Here is a 20,727-nt window from a genome sequence, read left to right as displayed (position 1 = left end):
AATATAATATAATGTGGTTGCTGGGTTTTCAGCACTGAAAAACCCTGCGGTCTGACGAAAACCCCCCAAAAACATCTATCTGGTGGTCTCCTGGGCTTCTGGTGTTCTACCCTCCATCTTTCCACTGGGGAGCGGCGTGTTGGGAGTCCTGGGGAGTGCTGGCAGGTACAAGGGCTGCTGGGAGATGTAGTTATCCCAGCAGCAGGCTCCAGGGGGTATTACACTGCAGGGGGTAGGGGTTGTCACACACTCACAAACAATCTGCAGTGTAATTTGGCTGGACACAGATACAAATTTTAAAGATTCTTTTGCAAGAAATATTGCCCACTTGCTGGATGCTCTCTGCATTTACCCTCTCTACAGTGTTCCTTGTGTCCAACTGTGCCCTGCCTCTTAAATACGGGGGATGTTTCAGGCACAGTAACATAAGTGCAACGTGACTCTGATTTTGGCCGGCAAACCCCTTTAGCAAAATACAGTTAGATTGTTCCTGGGAGAACACTGCAGTGAATAATTTATAATAATTGAATGATAACAAATTGCAAGGCCCTACAGAGTCTCTATGTGGTGTTTTAATAGTATTATGAATTCTAGAGGGTATCCAGGTTCTGGGTCGACAGCACTAAGGTTGACGCCTATCGGTCGACTGACTAGGTCGACACCAGAAGTAGATTGACACGGCCGTTATATCAACATGGAAAAGGTCGACATGAGTTTTTCACTTTTTTTTTTAACTTTTTCATACTTTATGATCCACGTGGACTACAATTGGGAATGGTAACCTTGCCCGAAGTGCATGCAAGGGGACATAGTGCACTAATTGGGGTTCCCGGTCACACTACGGAGAAAACAACATTCTGTACTGGAAAAAGACTTAGGGGTTCACATAGATAACAAATTAAGCAGCAGTACCCAAAGTAGGAGTGCAGCAAAGAAGGCTAATAAGATACTAGCATGCATAAAACGGGGAATTGATGCAAGGGACGAGAGTATTATACTCCCATTATATAAATCACTAGTGAGGCCACATCTTGAATACTGTGTGCAATTTTGGGCACCATATTACAAAAAGGATATCCTGGAGCTAGAAAAGGTTAAGAGGCGGGCGACCAGACTAATCAAGGGCTTGGAGATGCTGGAATACGAGGGAAGGCTTTCAAGGCTAGGCATGTTTACATTGGAAAAGAGGAGACTAAGGGGACATGATCAACATCTACAAATATATAAGGGGTCAATACACAGAGCTTGGGAGGGACCTGTTTACTATAAGATCAGCACAGAGGACACGTGGTCACTCGCTTAGGTTAGAGGAGAGGAATTTCCGCACATTAAAGCAAAAAGGTTTTTTCACAGTAAGGACAATACGTGTTTGGAATTCCCTGTCTGAGAGAGTGGTAATGGCGGACTCAGTCAACATCTTTAAGAATGGGTTAGATAAATTCCTATTGGATAAAGCTATTCAGGGTTATGGTGCGTAGGCATGCATTGTAGTTAATATAACTAGTCCTAACATAAAAATAACTAGTCCTATAATAAGACTTCATAGGAGACCACAAATAGGTTGAACTCAATGGACAATGATCTTTTTTCAACCTTAGTTACTATGTTAACACAAAAAACAAAACAAAATACCTCATGTTGACCTTTTTCCATGTCTCCCTTATCTAGTGTTCACTCTAGGTGTCTTTCACAGGGCGCTGCGCCCTGCCCCTTTTTTAGACACCTGAATGCCGCCCTGCCCGTTTGTGTGCGCCCTCCCGCCCCGCACTTTGCTGCCCGCCGGACACATTAAGCACACTGCAGTGATCGCAAAGAGGGACTCGGATTTTAAAAGTGAGCGGGTCCGGCAGGACGCGCTGTTTTTTGCTGACCGCCGCCTCACAGCCAATAGAAATCCTCAAGCCCTGCCTCACCAGCCAATAGCCGCCGGCAGCTTCTCAACATCCAATTGCTGCCGGCAGCGTCTCCCAATCCAAGCTCCACCTGAGACGTCGGTCCCTCCTCCCTGCGCTGATCTCCAACCCATTGAATGTGCTGGTGGCAACCGGGCGCGGACATCACGATGACAGGAGAATGGAAGATGCAGGAGGGAGCCGAGGAGAAGGAGAGGAGCGCCTTCACCACGGGCAGCCCGGTGGGTCTGCTGCAGAGAACATGAGCTGGGGCCGAGCGGAACATGGCAGTGCGGTCGGGCACCACGACCGCAAAGTACCAAGAGGTCAGAACGCTGCGACCTGGGGGAATGGTGATAAATCTTTAGTTTCACAAACGTGCGGGCGGGCCTTTCCTATATTTATTTAATAACATGGCCAATACCTGCACATTATACCTGTGAGGGCGCTTCCTGTTACGCAGCATCTTATTCCCCCAGCGTCCCAACTACTAGTGCACCCATCCTGCCCCCTGCTACCACCACTACTGCACCCATCCTGCCTCCTACCACTGCTGCACCTATCTTACCCCCTGCTACCACTACTGCACCCATCCTGCCCCCTGCTACCACTACTGCACCTATCCTACCCCCTACCACTACTGCACCTATCTTACCCCCTGCTACCACTACTGCACCCATCCTGCCCCCTGCTACCACTACTGCACCTATCCTACCCCCTACCACTACTGCACCTATCCTACCCCCTACCACTACTGCACCCATCCTGCCTCCTACCACTGCTGCACCTATCTTACCCCCTGCTACCACTGCTGCACCTATCTTACCCCCTGCTACCACTACTGCACCTATCCTACCCCCTACCACTACTGCACACATCCTGCCTCCTACCACTGCTGCACCTATCTTACCCCCTGCTACCACTGCTGCACCTATCTTACCCCCTGCTACCACTACTGCACCTATCCTACCCCCTACCACTACTGCACCCATCCTGCCCCCTGCTACCACCACTGCTGCACCCATCCTGCCTCCTACCACTGCTGCACCTATCTTACCCCCTACCACTGCTGCACCTATCTTACCCCCTGCTACCACTACTGCACCTATCCTACCCCCTAGCATTATTGCACCCATCCTGCCCCCTGCTACCACCACTGCTGCACCCATCCTGTCCCCTGCTACCACCACTACTGCACCCATTATACCCCCATACCCACACAGTGCTCAGTATTCACACCCCCACAGTGCCCATCATACACACACCCCATGCCCACACAGTGCTCATTATAATACACCCGCCAGAACTCATAAAACCCTCTAAACCCACACAATGTCCAATATGCACACCCCCATAGTGACCATCATACGCACACCCATACCACACAGCGCCCATCATATGCACACCCCTATACCACACAGGGCCCATTATACACCCCCCACAGCTCTCATAATGCTCTATACCCACACAGTACTCATTATACACACTTACAATGCTCATAGCACCCTCTATACCCACACACCTGCACAGTGGCCATCATACGCACAACCCATTCCCACACATTGCTCATTCTCCCCCCCCCCAAAGCGCCTAGCATATGGGTACTCCATACCCACAGTGCCCAGGATACATCCCCCTATACACAGTGACCAGCATACATAAACTCCCATATCCACACACAGTGCTCAGCATAGACACAACTGCCACACCCACACAGTGCTCAGCATACACACAAACAATCCCCAAACCAAAGCAGTGCCCAGCATACGCACACACCCCATACTCAGACAGTGCCCAGCATACGCACACACCTCGTGTTATAGCGGTAGGGCTTCAACAAGGACACAGAGAAGCTGATCTTAAAAGTTGACGGGGAGCAGGAAGCACCGAATCCTGGGTACTGATGCCTCCCTACCCCTAACACTGCCTACAGCACTACCTGCACTTAACCCTCTATTTTCCCCCCAATACTGCCATAACTGCTATCTACCATGTGGGGTGGTCTAATGCTATGTGGGGAGGCATAAGGGGAGCTCAAAAGCATACGTTGCTATGGGACCCAGAAACTGAAGTAGGACCCACATTTTTAAAACTGAGGGGTCCCTGGGACCCACTTTTTTTTTGGCTCAGTGCGATCACTGTGTCTCCCTGCATGAGAGACAGAGACCTCCGCGTCCCGCCCGCCTCGTCCTGCCCATCCTTAGCTGTCAGCCGTCGCAGCTCCCCTCCTCTGTGAGCAGACTATAGGTCTGCTCATGATCTGATGAGACAGGAGGGCAGGGTTTGCCTCTCCCGCCGAGACAAACCCAGCCCTCCCTCATCTGTGTACATGGATCAGTGTGGTGGCCATTTTCAACCAGCTCCGCGGTGTGTGAGGGGGGACCCGCAGCATCAGCCCCCAGTATGTAAGATTGGCACAAAAAAAGCGGAGATCAAAAATGTGCCCTACCTGGGGCAGTGTGTCTTGTGCTCTTTACCTGGTGCAATGTTTCTCAGTGCTCTCTACCTGGTGCAATGTTTCTCAGTGCTCTCTACCTGGTGCAGTGTTTCTCAGTGCTCTCTATCTGGTGCAGTGTTTCTCAGTGCTCTCTACCTGGTGCAGTGTGTCTTGTGCTCTCTACCTGGTGCAATGTTTCTCAGTGCTCTCTACCTGGTGCAATGTTTCTGAGTGCTCTCTACCTGGTGCAGTGTTTCTCGGTGCTCTCTACCTGGTGCAGTGTTTCTCAGTGCTCTCTACCTGGTGCAATGTTTCTCGGTGCTCTCTACCTGGTGCAGTGTTTCTCGGTGCTCTCTACCTGGTGCAGTGTTTCTCAGTGCTCTCTACCTGGTGCAATGTTTCTCGGTGCTCTCTACCTGGTGCAGTGTTTCTCGGTGCTCTCTACCTGGTGCAGTGTTTCTCGGTGCTCTCTACCTGGTGCATTGTGTAGAATGTGCTCTATCTGGCGCAATATGTATAACGTGCTCTGCCTGGTGCAGTGTGTATAGGAGGTTCTACCTGGTGCAGTGTGTATAGGAGGTTCTACCTGGTGCAGTGTGTATTAGCTGCACTACTGTGTGGTGTAATGTGAATTGCCACTATTATGTGGCCGTGCCCCTTCCCCACGAAAAACGCCCCGAAATTTTAGCTGCGCCCCACTGCCCATTCTTTACCATGTGGGAATGGGAGGACCAAGCATTATAGTATGTACCTAATTTTGCCCTTCTAACTGAAAAATGTGCCCTCCCGAATGAAAAATGTGCCCTCCCGAATGAAAAATGTGCCCTACCCGTGATCAGCACCCTGCCCTAAAAAAATCCTAGAGTGAACACTACTTATCCATGTCGACCTAATCCCATCTGTCTACCCCTCCCCTTTAGATTGTAAGCTCTCACGAGCAGGGCCCTCTTCCCTCATGTGCTTATCCTTTGTCTTACTTTAATAATCTTCAACTGTACCACATCCAGCAGTCTTCTGCCAGCTGATACTTCTTCCTGTGTCATCTGCTGATGTAACTATGTTTATTTACCCTGTACTTGTCCTATACTGTCATCAACTGTAATTTGCTGTTTTCCTGTTTGATTATTTATGTTTGATTATTTATGTACTCTGTAATTGGGCGCTGCGGAACCCTTGTGGCGCCATATAAATAAAGGATAATAATAATGGTTGCGTCAACTTATTTCCTGTGTCAACCTACTCACTGTCGACCAATAGGTGTCGACCTAATGTGTGTCAACCTAGACACTGTTGACCCAGAGTCCCAGATCCTTCTATAGTTATATAGCTTGCCCTATCAGCATTATGCATTTATTGATTTATTTATTTCTCTTACGTCCTAGAGGATGCTGGGGTCCACATTAGTACCATGGGTATAGACTGGTCCACTAAGAGCCATTGGCACTTTAAGAGTTTGAGTGTGTGCTCTGGCTCCTCCCTTTATGCCCCTCCTACCAGACTCAGTTTAGAAAATGTGCCTGGAGGAGCCGGTCACAGCTAGGGGAGCTCTATAGAGCTTCTTTAGTAAAAGTTTATTTTAGAGTTTATTATTTTACAGGGAGGCTGCCGACAACAGCCTCCCTGCTTCGTGGGACTAAGGGGGGGGGGGGGAAGTAGTGTCCACCCTGCGGGGTCTGAGCCACTATCTCAGCTGACGGGTCACTGAGCTCCTGATGGGATCGAACGTTTCCCAACACAGGGGATCGCTCACTCCGGCAGCATGCGACCACCCCCTTACAGAGCCAGAAGAACAGTGGCGAGTCAGTCACCGGCCCCCCTACCAAGCGGGGAGCCGGTATGAAGATGGCGGCAACAGGGTATGGAGCGCAGTACTAACTGTGCACCCGGGCTCAGCGGTACATAGTGCGGCGCTGTGAGGGGCGCCCTGAGCCAGCACCTACACCGACCTCTCAGCCTGTCAGGGTCCCAGGATCGCTACCAGCACAATTCCTCAGGCCGGTACAATCTCCAGAAGAGCGGGAAGACCGTGCCATCAAGGGGGTGGAGCTTCTCCTCAGAGCGGACCCAGTAGTGTTCAGCGCCATTTTCCTGCCTGCAGAAACGCCGTCAGTGAAGAGCAGTACCTCCATATCAACTCCAGCTATCTCTTACGGTACCAGGGTGTTGTAGAAGGGGGGGAGTGTCTGTGTACAGACTGTGTAACCTATTAAGGTGCACAGTCAGCGCTGGTTAGGGGTCTCCCTATACCTTGGAAGCACTGTGTGTGGGTTGGCTCCAATCTCTGTGTCTCTCTTGCCATTCTTAGGAGGGAAACTCTGTCTGCCCCTTCCCTGTGTGTGTGTGGAGTGGCGTGGCGTGGCTGGGGTCTCCATTTAGCTATGTCCAGGAACTCTGTGTCATATGCTGCAGAGGATATGTCCTCTCAGGATGATCCCATTCCATGTAATCAGGATTGTACTGTTTTCGCGCCGATACCAGCATGGGAGCCTGAATGGTTATCCTCTATCAAATCTATGATTTCTGCTAGGGTTGCACAGAATGAATCTGCAACTCAGGCTTTACAGAACTCTATGGCAGTTTGGTCCGGCTCTGTTACCTCAGGGCCCCCCTCTGTAGGTTCCCACAAACGTGCTCTTGCCCAGATTATGCAAGATGACACGGATACCGATTCTGACACAGCAGACGGTGATGGGGATGTGCTCAGGGGTGCCGCATCTCTAGCTAAAGGGGTGCAGTTGATGATCGAGGCTTTTAGGGATGTGTTGAATATTGCTGATACAACACCTGAGCAGGTTGAGGAGGCTTACTTCACTGACCATAAGAAAGCCTTGCTAACCTTCCCTGCGTCCAAAGAATTAAATGCTATTTTTGAGAAGGCATGGGAAAACCCGGAGAAAAAATTCCAGATCCCTAGAAGGGTTCTGGTTGCTTTCCCCTTCCCTGAGGAGGATAGGAAAAAATGGGAAAACCCACCCATAGTGGACACGTCTGTATCCAGACTCTCGAAAAAGGTGGTTTTACCTGTTCCAGGATCTACCGCCTTAAAGGAGCCGGCTGATTGCAAATACTACGCTCAAATCCATATACACGGCTTCAGGGGCGGTTCTACGTCCCACTATTGCCTGTGCATGGATTTCCAAAGCTATAGTAAAGTGGTCAGGCACGTTACTTGAGCATTTGGATACTAGGGATAAAAGTGATGTTGACTTGTTTTTACGTAACATTCAGGATTCTGCAGGATTTATGGTGGAATCCATGAAAGACCTGGGTTCCATGGCTGCAGGGATATCTTCCATGTCTGTCTCAGCTTGTAGGGTACTTTGGCTGCACCAGTGGTCTGCCGACGCGAAATCCAAGATAGGTGTGGAGACCCTACCCCACACAGGTCAGGCTCTCTTTGCGGAAGCATTAGATGCGTGGATCTCCAGGGCTACAGCGGGTAAGTCACCTTTCTCTTACGTCCTAGAGGATGCTGGGTACTCCAAAAGGACCATGGGGTATAGACGGGATCCGCAGGAGACATGGGCACACTATAAGACTTTTTTAACGGGTGTGAACTGGCTCCTCCCTCTATGCCCCTCCTCCAGACCTCAGTTAGATTCTGTGCCCAGAGAGACTGGACACACACTAGGACAGCTCTCCAGAGTTTCTCTGAAAAGACTTTGTTAGGTTTTTTATTTTCAGGGAGACCTGCTGGCTACAGGCTCCCTGCTTCGTGGGAGTGAGGGGAGAGAAATCAGACCTACTTCTTCTGAATAAGACTTCAGTAACGAGGTACAGCGCAGCGGTCGTGCTGCGCGCCATACTCCCACACATACTTCCAACTGCACTTACAGGGCGCAGGGGGGGGGGGCGCCCTGGGCAGCATGTTACTGAGGTAAAGACTGGCTGAAAGAGATATATTATAAGTTGCCTAGGCTCTAAATATAAGCCCCAGCCAGTATAAAGATTCAAAATTGAGCGGGACTACAGCGCGCCGAGGTGGGGGTGTGGCTTAGCCCTCACAGCTTACCAGCGCCATTTTCTCTCTTCACAGACTGCAGAGATGCCGGCCCGGACCTCCACTCTCCTGGTCAAGTAACAGGGAGCAAAAAGGGGGGGGGGGGCACAGTAATTTGGTGCTATTATAACAGCGCAGACATCTGATATTCTTTCTCAGTATTGAAATAGGCGCTGGGGTGTGAGCTGGTAAACTCCCTCTGTGTTTCTCTAACAGGCTTCCCTGTGCGTCTGTCTCCTATAGCCAGTGTGTGTGTGTGTGTGTGTGTGTGTGTGTGTGTCGATACATTGTGTCGACATGTCTGAGGCTGAGTGCTGCTCCCCGGAGGAAGTTGCTGGGGGCGCAGAGAAGGATTTGGGAGTGACTGTCGGCACCGCCGACTGCTGATTGGGTGAATATGTTGAGTACATTGAATGCAAATGTGGCGTTATTGACTAAAAGGCTGGATAAATCTGATTCTCAGACACAAACGTGGAGGAAATCCATGGAGGACGCCTTGTCTCAGGTACAGGCCCCCTCAGGGTCTCAAAAGCGTTCATTTACCCAAATAGCGGATATGGATACCGACACGGACTCTGACTCCAGTGTCGACTATAGTGAAGCCAGTTTACATCCAAAATTGGTTAAGAATATTCAGTACATGATTGTGGCTATTAAAGATGTTTTACATATTTCTGAAGTACCTGCTGTTCCTGATACAAGGGTTTGTTTGTATAAGGGAAAGAAGCCTGAGGTGACGTTTCCCCCCCTCATCAACTGAACGCTCTTTGTGAAAAGGCTTGGGAATCTCCTGATAAAAGGTGGCAGATTCCCAAGAGAATTTTTATGGCATATCCTTTCCCCTCTGACGACAGGGAAAAGTGGGAGTCATCTCCCAATGTGGACAAGGCTTTGTCACGGCTGTCCAAGAAGGTGGCGCTTCCGTCTCCCGACACTGCTGCCCTCAAGGACCCTGCGGATCGTAAGCAGGAAACAACATTAAAGGCCATTTATGTCACTATGGGTGCACTCCTCAGACCTGCCGTGGCGTCGGCATGGGTGAGTAGTGCTATTGCTAAGTGGGCGGATAATTTGGCATCTGACATGGATACCCTGGATAGGGATAACATTCTTTTGACTCTCGGTTATATCAGGGACGCTGCAGCTTACCTAAAGGATGCAGCGAGGGATATTGGCCTCTTGGGATCAAGGGCCAATGCCATGGCAGTCTCGGCCAGGAGAGCGCTGTGGATTCATCAATGGAATGCTGATGCCGACTCCAAGAAAGCTATGGAAGCTCTCCCATATTAAGGTAGTGTCTTGTTTGGTGATGGCCTCGCTGACCTGGTGTCTACCGCTACAACGGATAAGTCATCCAACTCCCTACACATACTAGCCATTACTGAAACTTGGATTACGCCCTCTGACACTACTTCTCCTGCTGCTCTCTCTGCTGGGGGCCTCACATTCTCACACACACACACACCCCGACCTGGGGGTCGCCATGGGGGTGGTGTTGGGGTCCTTTTACCTTCTAGTTACTCCTACCAACTAGTACCACCAGAACCATCCCTTACATTCTCTACATTTGAGGTCCATACTATACGCCTCTTCCAACCAGTACATCTTAAAGTAGCTGTCATTTACCGCCCCCCTGGCACTGCTTCCAAATTCATCGACAACTTTGCTTCCTGGCTTCCTCACTTCCTATCTTCTGACATTCCCTCAATTATCCTAGGCGATTTCAACATCCCTATTGACATCCCCACACAATCCCCTGCCTCTAAACTCCTTAACCTCACCTCTTCACTTGGTCTCTCCCAGTGGACCTCCTCACCCTCCCATGTGAATGGGAGCTCACTGGATCTGGTCTTCACTCACCGCTGTGATATTTCTGATTTTTCCAACTCCCCATTTCTCCTTCATCCACTAGGGGCCACTGGAGTGTAGTTACAATGGGAGATAGTAGGTGGTATTGGTAGCTGGCACTTTAAAAATTCTCACACTGTGGCTAGCTCCTCCCCTACTATCTCCCCTCCAAGCCAGTCTTAGTTAAGTGCCCGAGGTAGCTGGTTCACTTGGGTTTAGCTGAAGAATTTTCTTCTTTTTTCTTTATTATTTTATTTTTCTTACACACACTCACAGACTGGCAGCTCTGCCACTGCCAGTCTGCACCGTGGGAGCTGCCGGCGGGGTCCCATCGCAGCTGCGTGCGGCTAGGGATGGGCCCCGGCTGAGGGAGACACTGAGCTCTCCTGAGTTGGCGGACACCGCTGCGTGCGGCGCGTGTCGCGGCCACTCCATCCAGCAGAAGATTCCGGCAGCATGGCAGCGGTGAGTATCAAAAAATGGTCGGACACCGCTGCGTGCGGCTTGTGTCGGGACCACCCCACCACAGAAGATTCCGGCTGGACGCCGCTGCGTGCGGCGTGTGTCGGGGCCGATCCACCAAGAACACAGTGGGGAGTGAAGTATACTTTATTTGTGGTGGCTATGTATGTTTTTAGAGCAATGCACTGTTTATTGTTGTACAACCCACTCCAGAAGGGCTCTCTGGGGCTGTAATGTACTTTATTGTATCCTTACCTGTCCTCCTCATGGAGAAACAGACAGGATGATTGGGGGAGGCTGAGTATGTGTTTATACAACCCTGACTGAAAAACGGGTGTGTGTCATTCTGATAACCCTCTGCTCCCCCAGCTCCCCGCACCCCCCGCACAGATCCCCACTCAGCGCGACTCACAGAGCCGGCACAGGGATCCCGCTCGAGCGCAAAGCAATGTTTAAATTTGGCGCCTTGTACGGAGGGGGCGGAGCTAAGTCCCGCTCTGTAGAGCGAGCTCAGCGCTCCCTGCTCCCAGGCGGCGACTCGCGCTCTGTTCAGCGCAACACTCCCCGGCGGCGGCTAGCAGATACAGGGCTCTACTAGCGCTGTATAGCGGGCTCAGCGCTCAGCGCTCCCCGGCGGTGACTCGCAGGCCCAGCGGAGGGTACAGCTCGCTTCCCGCTTAGTTTTGCAATAAGGCGCCATAGCCGGGGGGCGGAGCTAACTCCCGCTCTGTACAGCGGGCTCAGCATTCTCCGCTCCCCGGCCACTGTTATAGTGTAATAGGCATTTATGTGAGTTTAATGCACATGGTGCTGAGGAGAATGTGATATAGTCAGAGTGGCTCAGCACTAATCCAGTTATCCACTATATAGATTTTATCGCATAGCCCAGAGGAGTTTCACTCTGGCGGCCATTTCCTCCATGCACAGACCTGGCTTCATATTTGCAGTGTCTCCTATAGCCCAGTGGGCTAATCTTGCATACTCAGAGACAAATACAAATAAAGTCCCAGGTATATTAACAGTTAACCTGCTTTACTCAGCGGGCTCCCAGGTCTCCCCGTCGCTAGGCAACAGCTCTGGGATTTGTAACTTTTCGATACTTCAGGCTGCTGAAATATAGATACATTCCTCCTGCAGTAGAGTCCTCTACCCAGCATTTTCCTACTTGCAAATCAGGGAACCTGCTCTATTACAGTAGCTGGGACTCAGCTCAATAATAATTAAAAGGATCTACTGTGCAGTATTTATTTACCTACGGTGTGTGTGTATATATACATATATAGTTATGTTTGTGCATGTATATATATAGATATATATATTTAAGTGCGTGTAGGTATGTATATAGATAAATCCATAAAATACCAGATATAGGGGATAAAAGCCTATGGCCACACCACCCTGAACACGCCCGATCTCGTCTGATCTCGGAAACTAAGCAGGGTCAGGCCCGGTTAGTACTTGGATGGGAGACCGCCTGGGAATACCAGGTGCTGTAGGCTACTTCCGCAATGTTTTCTAATAACAACATCTTGCACATAACATTTTCCCCCATCTTTCTCACAGGCTGGTCACCATTTTGAAAAGCCAGCGGAACCTCAGAGAAACATCTGGTGCACCTTAATTAGCGGTACACTAAATACAGGGCGGGGTGTTGCCTTCCCTTTATTATTCCTTGTTGTCACTAGTTACTAATGCTATTTGTAATTGTGGAATGCGTGTAAGGCATAAGACAAATAGCGCTGCGGCTCAGTACGCTAGTAGCGGGTATCTGAACAGGGGTTTGAATCCAAACAAAACTTTAAGGAGAACTCCTATAGCCTAGGGCTAAGACTCCTGTCCCACAGCGCAGCGTTGCTGGTTCAGGTCTCCGCTGCTCCAGAAAGTTTATTTTAATCGTATCGGTCACTACACATTATAGTGCACACCTTACGTAGGGCTCTGTTTATTTAACCCACCTTTTCTCCTTTCGTTTGTCTCTCCTGGGATAGTCGAAGAATTCCCTCTTAGGTGTGAAGTATGCGGCGGAGCCATCTGCTTCGCCCTCCACGCACCTGCACACCCCTGTTTGATCAATGATGCAGGTAATGTCACTATTAACCAGACAATAACTCATCAGGTAAGCCCTTGGACTTTGGTTTCCAAGGTCACAGGATCAAATCACAGCGGGACCAAACACACCTTTCCAAAAAGAAACTTTGCTAACATTCCATGCATTACTGATGTCTGTTTTCTGTGGATCTGAACCAGTGTCTCAGAATATACAGGTACATAATACAGCAGTTCATCTGATACTGCAGGTAAAGGAGGAGGACACGTCAAGTCCATCAGGGTTCCACGCCATTGACGAAAATGACAGCGACTGGTTCAGTTTCGGATGAGCTGGGCAGGCTCCGGTAGGCGGCCGACAGACACCCGAATACACAATATCAGGTATCAAACAAGGTTTGTTTTCCTATCTTTTCCCCGCAGATGGCAGGAGAGGGTATCAGAACCTCTCTAGGGTATACACCTCGGTGTATCGCCGGTCCATCAAGCCGCCGTTTTCCTGAGGCAACCTTGCTCAGGGATCCATCGACATATGCGGCAGCATGGTTCTACCGTATCCGGAGCAGGTAGGTTGGGGAACAATTGTCCTCTAGGTTACAGGATGCTTCGCATCAGGATCAATTGATACTTTGATACAGGTCAGAATCACGATTCTGCTTTATGTTCCTTGGAGGTCTCCATGTCTACAGACTCGGACCCTGCATCTTCGCTTGGGCTGTCTTAACCCGACGACCTCTGGGGCTGCGACAGTGACAAGTAAACATGAAATCCTACGGGGCAGATGGTTCTGGGGAAGGAACTTTCTGCAGGATTTCTTGAACCAATGGAGGTAGGTCCACTTTGATTTCTCCTACTACTGCCCCAGCTCCAAGACAGACCTTTACTGGTCTTCCCTTTAGATTTTTTCGTGCCCTTTCAGGTTTTTGACTCCACACGGGTGATATCTTCGTCGCCAGGGGTTCTCAGGGTAAAAAGGCTGAAGCAGAGGTTCAACATCCTCAGTCCAGTCTGATTTTATGTCATCCTATACACCCATTACACCTGCAGGGTCCCAGGGTAGGCGCAGGTCGATGGGAGAAGGCTTGGGCGGTTACAACCGTCTCAGGAGTCCCTCGGCATAGGTCGGCTGATTTACGATGACAAGAGAGTCATACTGCAGGCTGCGCTCCATAGGTTTCTAACCGCAAAGGGTGTTGATCCCTGTTTTTCACATATCATTTGAATTAGGACAGTTCTCAGGCCTTTGTTTTCTTTTCACGTTCCGAAGCCAAGTGGCTCGGACAGGCCTATTCTGGCCTTACAATCCTTTTAGTCTGTGATTGCTAGTTTAAACAAGAAAGGGAGTTTTACGTGTCCCTTGTCTTCAGAGATGCCTGTTTACTGATTTCCGTTGGACAGGCTTTTCTCAGATTCCCCCTTAACAGGATTCTCATTTTCACTGTAAGTCCTTTACTCTTCTCTCTTCCGCTCCCACAGAGTTTAGGAAGATAACAGAATAACTCTTTTTCAGGGGCAGTGGGTGACGTTGGTTCCCTAATGGGACAATTTACTGCTACTATCCCACTCTGTACATTAGGTGGCTTCTGAATATCCGGAGGATCCACGAGCTTCTGATTCGACACAGATCCAATTTATGCTCCGCATAGACGTTTCTCAACACGGTCCGTCAGAGGTTTTTTCATTCCTCGGCACCAGAGACTCTATTTCTTCAGTCAAGTTGCGACGTAATCAGTGGTCGCCTCCATTCCTCTCGGAACGGGGGACAACAATCTTGTTTCCAGATCAAGCCACCAGGTCAGACTCCTGGGTGAGGGAACATGCCCCGGAGTTTTGTCAGCTGGTCCGCTGTGGGCGGAGATTTCGGATCGACCTCAGGGCGTTCTGACTGACTCGTTAACCCTTTATTACTCTCGGACGGCAGTAGCCGTGGAGGCCCTCAGGGCTCCGGGGAGTTTTCTGGTTATTCTATCCTGCCTCCTTTTTCTATTTCTACTTCATGTTCAGTAACACAGGAGGGGATTATGCGTGCTAGTCCTCTCGGTGGCGCTGGTTGGGCCACGCATGACTTGAAGATACAGATACGCCTGTTGTCAGTAGAGGAGCCTTGGCTCCTACCTCGACTGGACTGTCTACTTCAACAGGCTCCTTTTTTTCTCCTTGTTCAATTTTACACTGGTTTCGGTTACCCGTGTGACTGTTCACGAGACCTCAGAAGGGAGGAGTTCCCTAGTTCGGTTAGGCCTACTGGGCTCCGATTTCAGAAGTCTATTACCTCTTCTCGCTTTTGCCACTTTGGGAAAACTTTATGGAACATAATGAAGATAAAAGGGGTTTTTTCCCCCTTCTTCCAGTTACCATTCATCTTTGGTTTCTCTGGGAGGTTTTTTGCTCCGCTGCGCTTCAAACCACACTGACCGGAATTTTAGGTCTCTGCCTTTTTCGCTTTTCTTCCAAATGAGATTAGCCTAGCGGCCGTAAGTTCGGCCTCTTGTTCAGGGAGTACTCTATTGGCAACTCCCCGGGCTCGGCTTCGGCCTCAGCGGTCGTTTCTTCCAGAGGGGAGGTCCATTTTTCATATAAATCTGACACTAGTGGTTTTCAATCCTCTCTGAATGTTGTCAGGGCTCGTCAACTCTCTCTACAGAGGTCTCAGGCTATTCGATGAAGTGTTTTTTCTTCTTTGCTCTGGATGATGCTCCCGTACTAAATAGCCGGGGCCCCAGCATATGCTGGACAGTTGGATACATCTGATCATCAGACAGTCTTCTTGGCGGTTACTAGGGAACCTCCGTTTTCCATTTCAGCGCGCTTTACGCGCATTGTAAGACTTTCGTGGGCAGCCGCCCGCGGGGTCTCCATGAATATTTTGTCGGGCGGCTACTTGGTCAAACCGACATTCGTTTTGTCAAATTCTACAAGTTTGACACTTTTACGGCCTCTGTATCACTGTTTGGCCGAGCAGTTTTTACAGGACTCTCAGCGCTTTCCCACCCGTTTTTTGGGAGCTCTGGGACGTCCCCATTGTAACTACACTCCAGTGGCCCCTAGTGGATGAAGGAGAAATCAGGATTTTGGTACTTACCGATAAATCCCTTTCTCCGATTCCACAGGGGCCACTGGACGCCCGCCCAGCGCTGTTTCTCCTGATTTTTGTTTGATTAACGATTGCAGATCACCATATGACTGCTTGTTGGGTTCAGGCTAGCCTGGTTTTTTGTCAGGTTCTGTTCCAGGTTTAGTTTGTGTTCGCCTGGTTTACAGGGCGTCGTTAACCTCCTCTACCTTACGGTTTGTTTATTACAGCTCTCCTCGGGCACAGTTTAACGTAGACTGGCTTGGAGGGGAGATAGTAGGGGAGGAGCTAGCCACAGTGTGAGAATTTTTAAAGTGCCAGCTACCAATACCACCTACTATCTCCCATTGTAACTACACTCCAGTGGCCCCTGTGGAATCGGAGAAAGGGATTTATCGGTAAGTACCAAAATCCTGATTTCCCCTCTCTGACCACCACCTGCTCTCCTTTAACCTATCTCTCTCGACTTCCCCATCTCTACCTCCTAAGGCTACCATCACTAAGCGTAACATTGTAGCTATTGACACCACATTCCTTTCCTCCTTGTTTGACTCACTTCTCTCTCCTATTCTCTCTCTCTCATATGCCCTGAACAAGCCACTTCCACGTACAATGCATCCCTTACTTCTGCTCTTGACTCTGTTGCTCCACCAACCACTATTCACCCTCGCAAATTAACACCTCAACCCTGGCACACCAAGTGCACCAGATATCTGCAAAAATGCTCACGTACGTACTGCTGAGCGACACTGGAGCAAATCACGCTCTAAGGCAGACTTTCTCCATTTCAAACTTATGCTCTCATCCTTCAGTGCCGCCCTTTCTCTTGCTAAACAGTCATACTTCAAGAACCTCATCTCCTCCCAGTCTTCCAACCCCCGCCGCCTCTTTACCACTTTCAACTCACTCCTCTGCCCACCTCCACCTCGTCTCCCTTCCTCACTCTCTGCTCTTGACTTTGCCACTTACTTCACATCCAAAATTGACTCCATACGTCAGGACATCACATCACACCAGACCATCAGTAACCAGCCTTCTCCCATCCCTTACCAACCCTCCCCATCCCTCGCACCAACTCTGACATCTTTCTCCCATGCATCTGGAGAGGAAGTCATGGCCCTCATTCATTCCTGTCCCCTCACCACCTCCCCACTTTACCCTATCCCCTCCCGCCTCCTCCGCTACCTCTCTCCTTCTGCTTGTTCCCATCTTTCCCACCTTCTCAATCTCTCCCTCTCATCAGGCACTGTCCCCTCTGCCTTCAAGCATGCACTCATCTCTCCTATTCTTAAAAAACCTACCCTTGATCCAAACACTCTCTCCAACTACCGACCCATCTCTCTCCTCCCTTTTGCCTCCAAACTCCTTGAGCGTATTGTCTACAACCGCCTTACTTCCTTTCTTTCCTCACACTCACTGCTTGACACATTCCAGTCTGGCTTCCGTCCTCTCCACTCCACTGAAACTGCCCTTACAAAAGTATGCAATGACCTCCATGCTGCTAAATCTAAGGGTCACTACTCACTACTTATTCTACTGGATCTCTGTGCTGCTTTTGACACTGTGGACCATCCTCTCCTACTGTAAAACCTTCACTCCATTGGTCTGCGTGACACTGCCCTTTCTTGGCTGTCCTCCTACCTTTCTGGCTGTTCATTCTCCTCTCATGACTCTACCTCCCCCTCACTTCCACTAACTGTAGGGGTACCCCAAGGTTCTGTCCTTGGTCCTCTTCTCTCTCTATACGTCCTCACTAGGTAAGCTCATTAGTTCTTTTGGTTTCCAATATCATCTCTATGCTGATGACACTCAAATCTATCTTTCCTCTCCAGACCTCTCCCCGGCTCTCCTCACTCGTATCTCCAACTGTCTCTCTGCAACCTCTTCCTGGATGTCCCAGCGCTTTCTTAAACTTAACATGTCTAAGACCGAGCTGATCATCTTCCCTCCCTCCCGCATAACCTCACCTCCTACAATCTCATTATCCATTGATGGCACTATCTCCTCTAGCCCCCAAGTGCGCTGTCTTGGAGTAATCCTTGACTCCTCCCTCTCCTTCAAACCACACATTCAGCACCTCTCACAAACCTGCCGTTTTCATCTAAAAAATATTTCCAGGATCAGACCCTTTCTGACCCAGGATGCTACTAAGACTCTTATCCACTCACTGGTCATCTCCAGACTGGACTACTGTAATCTCCTCCTAACTGGCATTCCTGACAAATACTTCTCTCCACTCCAATCTATCCTCAATGCTGCTGCCCGGCTCATCTTCCTTGCCAAACGCACTACGTCCACCTCTCCTCTCTTACTAGATCTTCACTGGCTCCCCTTCCCTTTCAGAATCCATTTCAAGCTTCTCACACTTGCTTACAAAGCCCTCACACACTCCTCTCCCATCTACATCTCTGACCTTATCTCCCTTTTCACTCCCACCCGTCCTCTTCGCTCTGCTAATGCACGCCGACTCTCCTGCCTACGGATTACTTCCTCCCACTCCTACCTCCAAGATTTTTCACGTGCTGCACCACTTCTCTGGAATTCCCTACCTCTCCCCCTCAGACTCTCCACCTCTCTACAAAACTTCAAACGGGCTCTTAAGACCCACTTCTTCACCAAACCCAGCCAAATCTCATCCTAAACCTCTGTTCCACGCTCTCTATGTACCCCATCTGTTTCACCCGTCTGTCTACCCCTCCCCTTTAGAATGTAAGCTCTCACGAGCAGGGCTCTTTTCCCTCATGTGCTTATCCTTTTCTTACTTTAATAATATTCAACTGCACCAAATCCAGCAGTCTTCTTCCACCTGATACTTATTCCAGTGTCATCTGCTGATGTAGCTATGTTTATTTACCCTGTACTTGTCCTATATTGTCGTCAACTGTAAGTTGCTGTTTTCCTGCTTGGTTATTTGTTTATGTACTCTGTAATTGGGCGCTGCGGATCCCTTGTGGCGCCATATAAATAAAGGATAATAATAATAATAATAATAATAATAATCCTTTCTTCCTTATGTTCCAGCACAACAGAAAAAGGCACCCCATTATCAGATGCAGTCCTTTCGGCCTAATAAATACAAAAAAGGAAGAGGGTCGTCCTTCCATGCCTCTAAAGGTAGAGGTAAGGGAAAAAGGTTGCCTGAAGTGCCAGGCTCCCAGGACCAGAAGTCCTCCCCGGCCCCTTCCAAGTCCACCGCATGACGCTGGGGCTCCCCTACGGGAGTCCGTGCCGGTGAGGGCGCGTCTCCGACTCTTCAGTCAGGTCTGGTTTCACTCGGGCCTAGATCCTTGGGTGTTAGACATAGTGTCCCTAGGGTACAAACTGGAGTTTCAGGAGGTGCCCCCCCCCACCGATTTTTCAAATCAGCCTTGCCAGTTTCTGTCCCAGAAAGGGAAGTAGTGAGTGCTGCGATACAAAAGCTGTGTCAACAGAGTGTCATTGTCCCGGTACCCCCGTCTCTACGGGGAGAAGGGTTTTATTCGAGCCTCTTTGTCGTACCAAAGCGGGACGGCTCAGTCAGACCGATCCTGAACCTAAAATCCCTCAAACTGTATTTAAAAACTTTCAAGTTCAAGATGGAATCTCTTCGAGCAGTGATCTCCAGTCGAGAAGGGGGGGATTTTATGGCGTCAGTCGACATAAAAGATGCCTACTTACATGTCCCAATATATCCTCCACATCAAGCTTTCCTGAGGTTTGCGGTGCAGGATTGTCATTACCAATTTCAGACGTTGCCGTTTGGTCTTTCCACGGCCCCGAGGGTCTTCACCAAAGTGATAGCGGAAATGATGGTACTCCTGCGCAAGCAGGGTGTCACAATTATCACGTACTTGGACGATCTCCTGATAAAGGCAAGATCAAAGGAGCAGTTGCTAAGAAATGTGGAACTCTCCCTGACGGTTCTGCAACATCATGGTTGGATTCTAAATTTGCCAAAGTCACAGTTGATTCCGATAACTCGGCTGCCTTTCTTGGGCATGATCCTGGACACGGAACTGCAGAGAGTGTTTCTTCCAGCGGAAAAAGCTCTGGAAATCCAGTGCGTGGTCAAGGAGATTCTGAAACCGGCAAGAGTGTCGATTCATCATTGCACTTGAGTGCTGGGGAAGATGGTTGCGGCTTACGAAGCCATTCCGTTTGGCAGGTTTCATGCCCGGGTGTTTCAGTGGGACCTGCTGGACAAATGGTCCGGGTATCACCTGCACATGCACCGGAAAATAAGTCTGTCTTCCAGGACCAGAATATCTCTCCTGTGGTGGCTTCAAAGTTCTTACCTACTAGAGGGACGCAGGTTCGGGATCCAGGATTGGGTCCTGCTGACCACGGATGCAAGTCTCCGAGGCTGGGGAGCAGTCACACAAGGAAGAAGTTTCCAGGGAAAATGGTCAAGCCAGGAAACTTGTCTCCACATAAACGTTCTGGAATGAAGGGCCATTTACAACGGCCTTCTGCAAGCGGAACACTTTCTTCGAGGTCTACCTGTCCTGATTCAGTCGGACAACGTAACAGCGGTGGCGTACGTAAACCGCCAGGGCGCAACAAGGAGCAGAGCGGCGATGGCGGAGGCCACAGGAGTCCTCCACTGGGCGGAAAAGCACGTGAGCGCTCTCAGCAGTCTTCCTTCTGGGCGTGGACAACTGGGAAGCAGACTTCCTCAGCAGGCACGATCTCCATCCAGGAGAATGGGGTCTTCATCAAGAGGTCTTTGCAGAAGTGACAAGGCGTTGGGGAATTCCTCAAATAGACATGATGGCGTCTCGCCTCAACAAGAAGCTTCCGAGGTATTGTTCCAGGTCAAGGGACCCTCAAGCCAGTGCAGTGGACACCCTGGTAACTCCTTGGGTGTTTCAGTCGGTATATGTGTTCCCTCCACTTCCTCTCATTCCAAAAGTGTTGAGGATCATTAGACGAACAAGGGTTCCGGCAGTACTCGTAGTTCCAGATTGGCCACGGAGGGCCTGGTATCCGG

The 20,727-nt window shown here is 49.9% G+C and overlaps 1 protein-coding gene and 1 non-coding gene across 4 annotated transcripts in view; both read left to right on the top strand.

Moving 5' to 3' along the window:
• NOS1AP (nitric oxide synthase 1 adaptor protein) overlaps positions 1-20,727 on the top strand; it is a 334,948-nt gene that overhangs the window by 7,413 nt on the left and 306,808 nt on the right. The gene's annotated exons all lie outside the window — the stretch shown is intronic.
• Positions 12,020-12,138, top strand: LOC134959352 (5S ribosomal RNA). Its single transcript, XR_010187399.1, has one exon. It is a non-coding gene; the product is annotated as a 5S ribosomal RNA (ribosomal RNA).

Source organism: Pseudophryne corroboree, chromosome 9, assembly GCF_028390025.1.
Source record: "Pseudophryne corroboree isolate aPseCor3 chromosome 9, aPseCor3.hap2, whole genome shotgun sequence".
NCBI classification, from domain to species: Eukaryota; Metazoa; Chordata; class Amphibia; order Anura; family Myobatrachidae; genus Pseudophryne; species Pseudophryne corroboree.
Note: the sequence above shows the minus strand (reverse complement) of the source record. Positions and strands in the feature narration are given on the sequence as shown.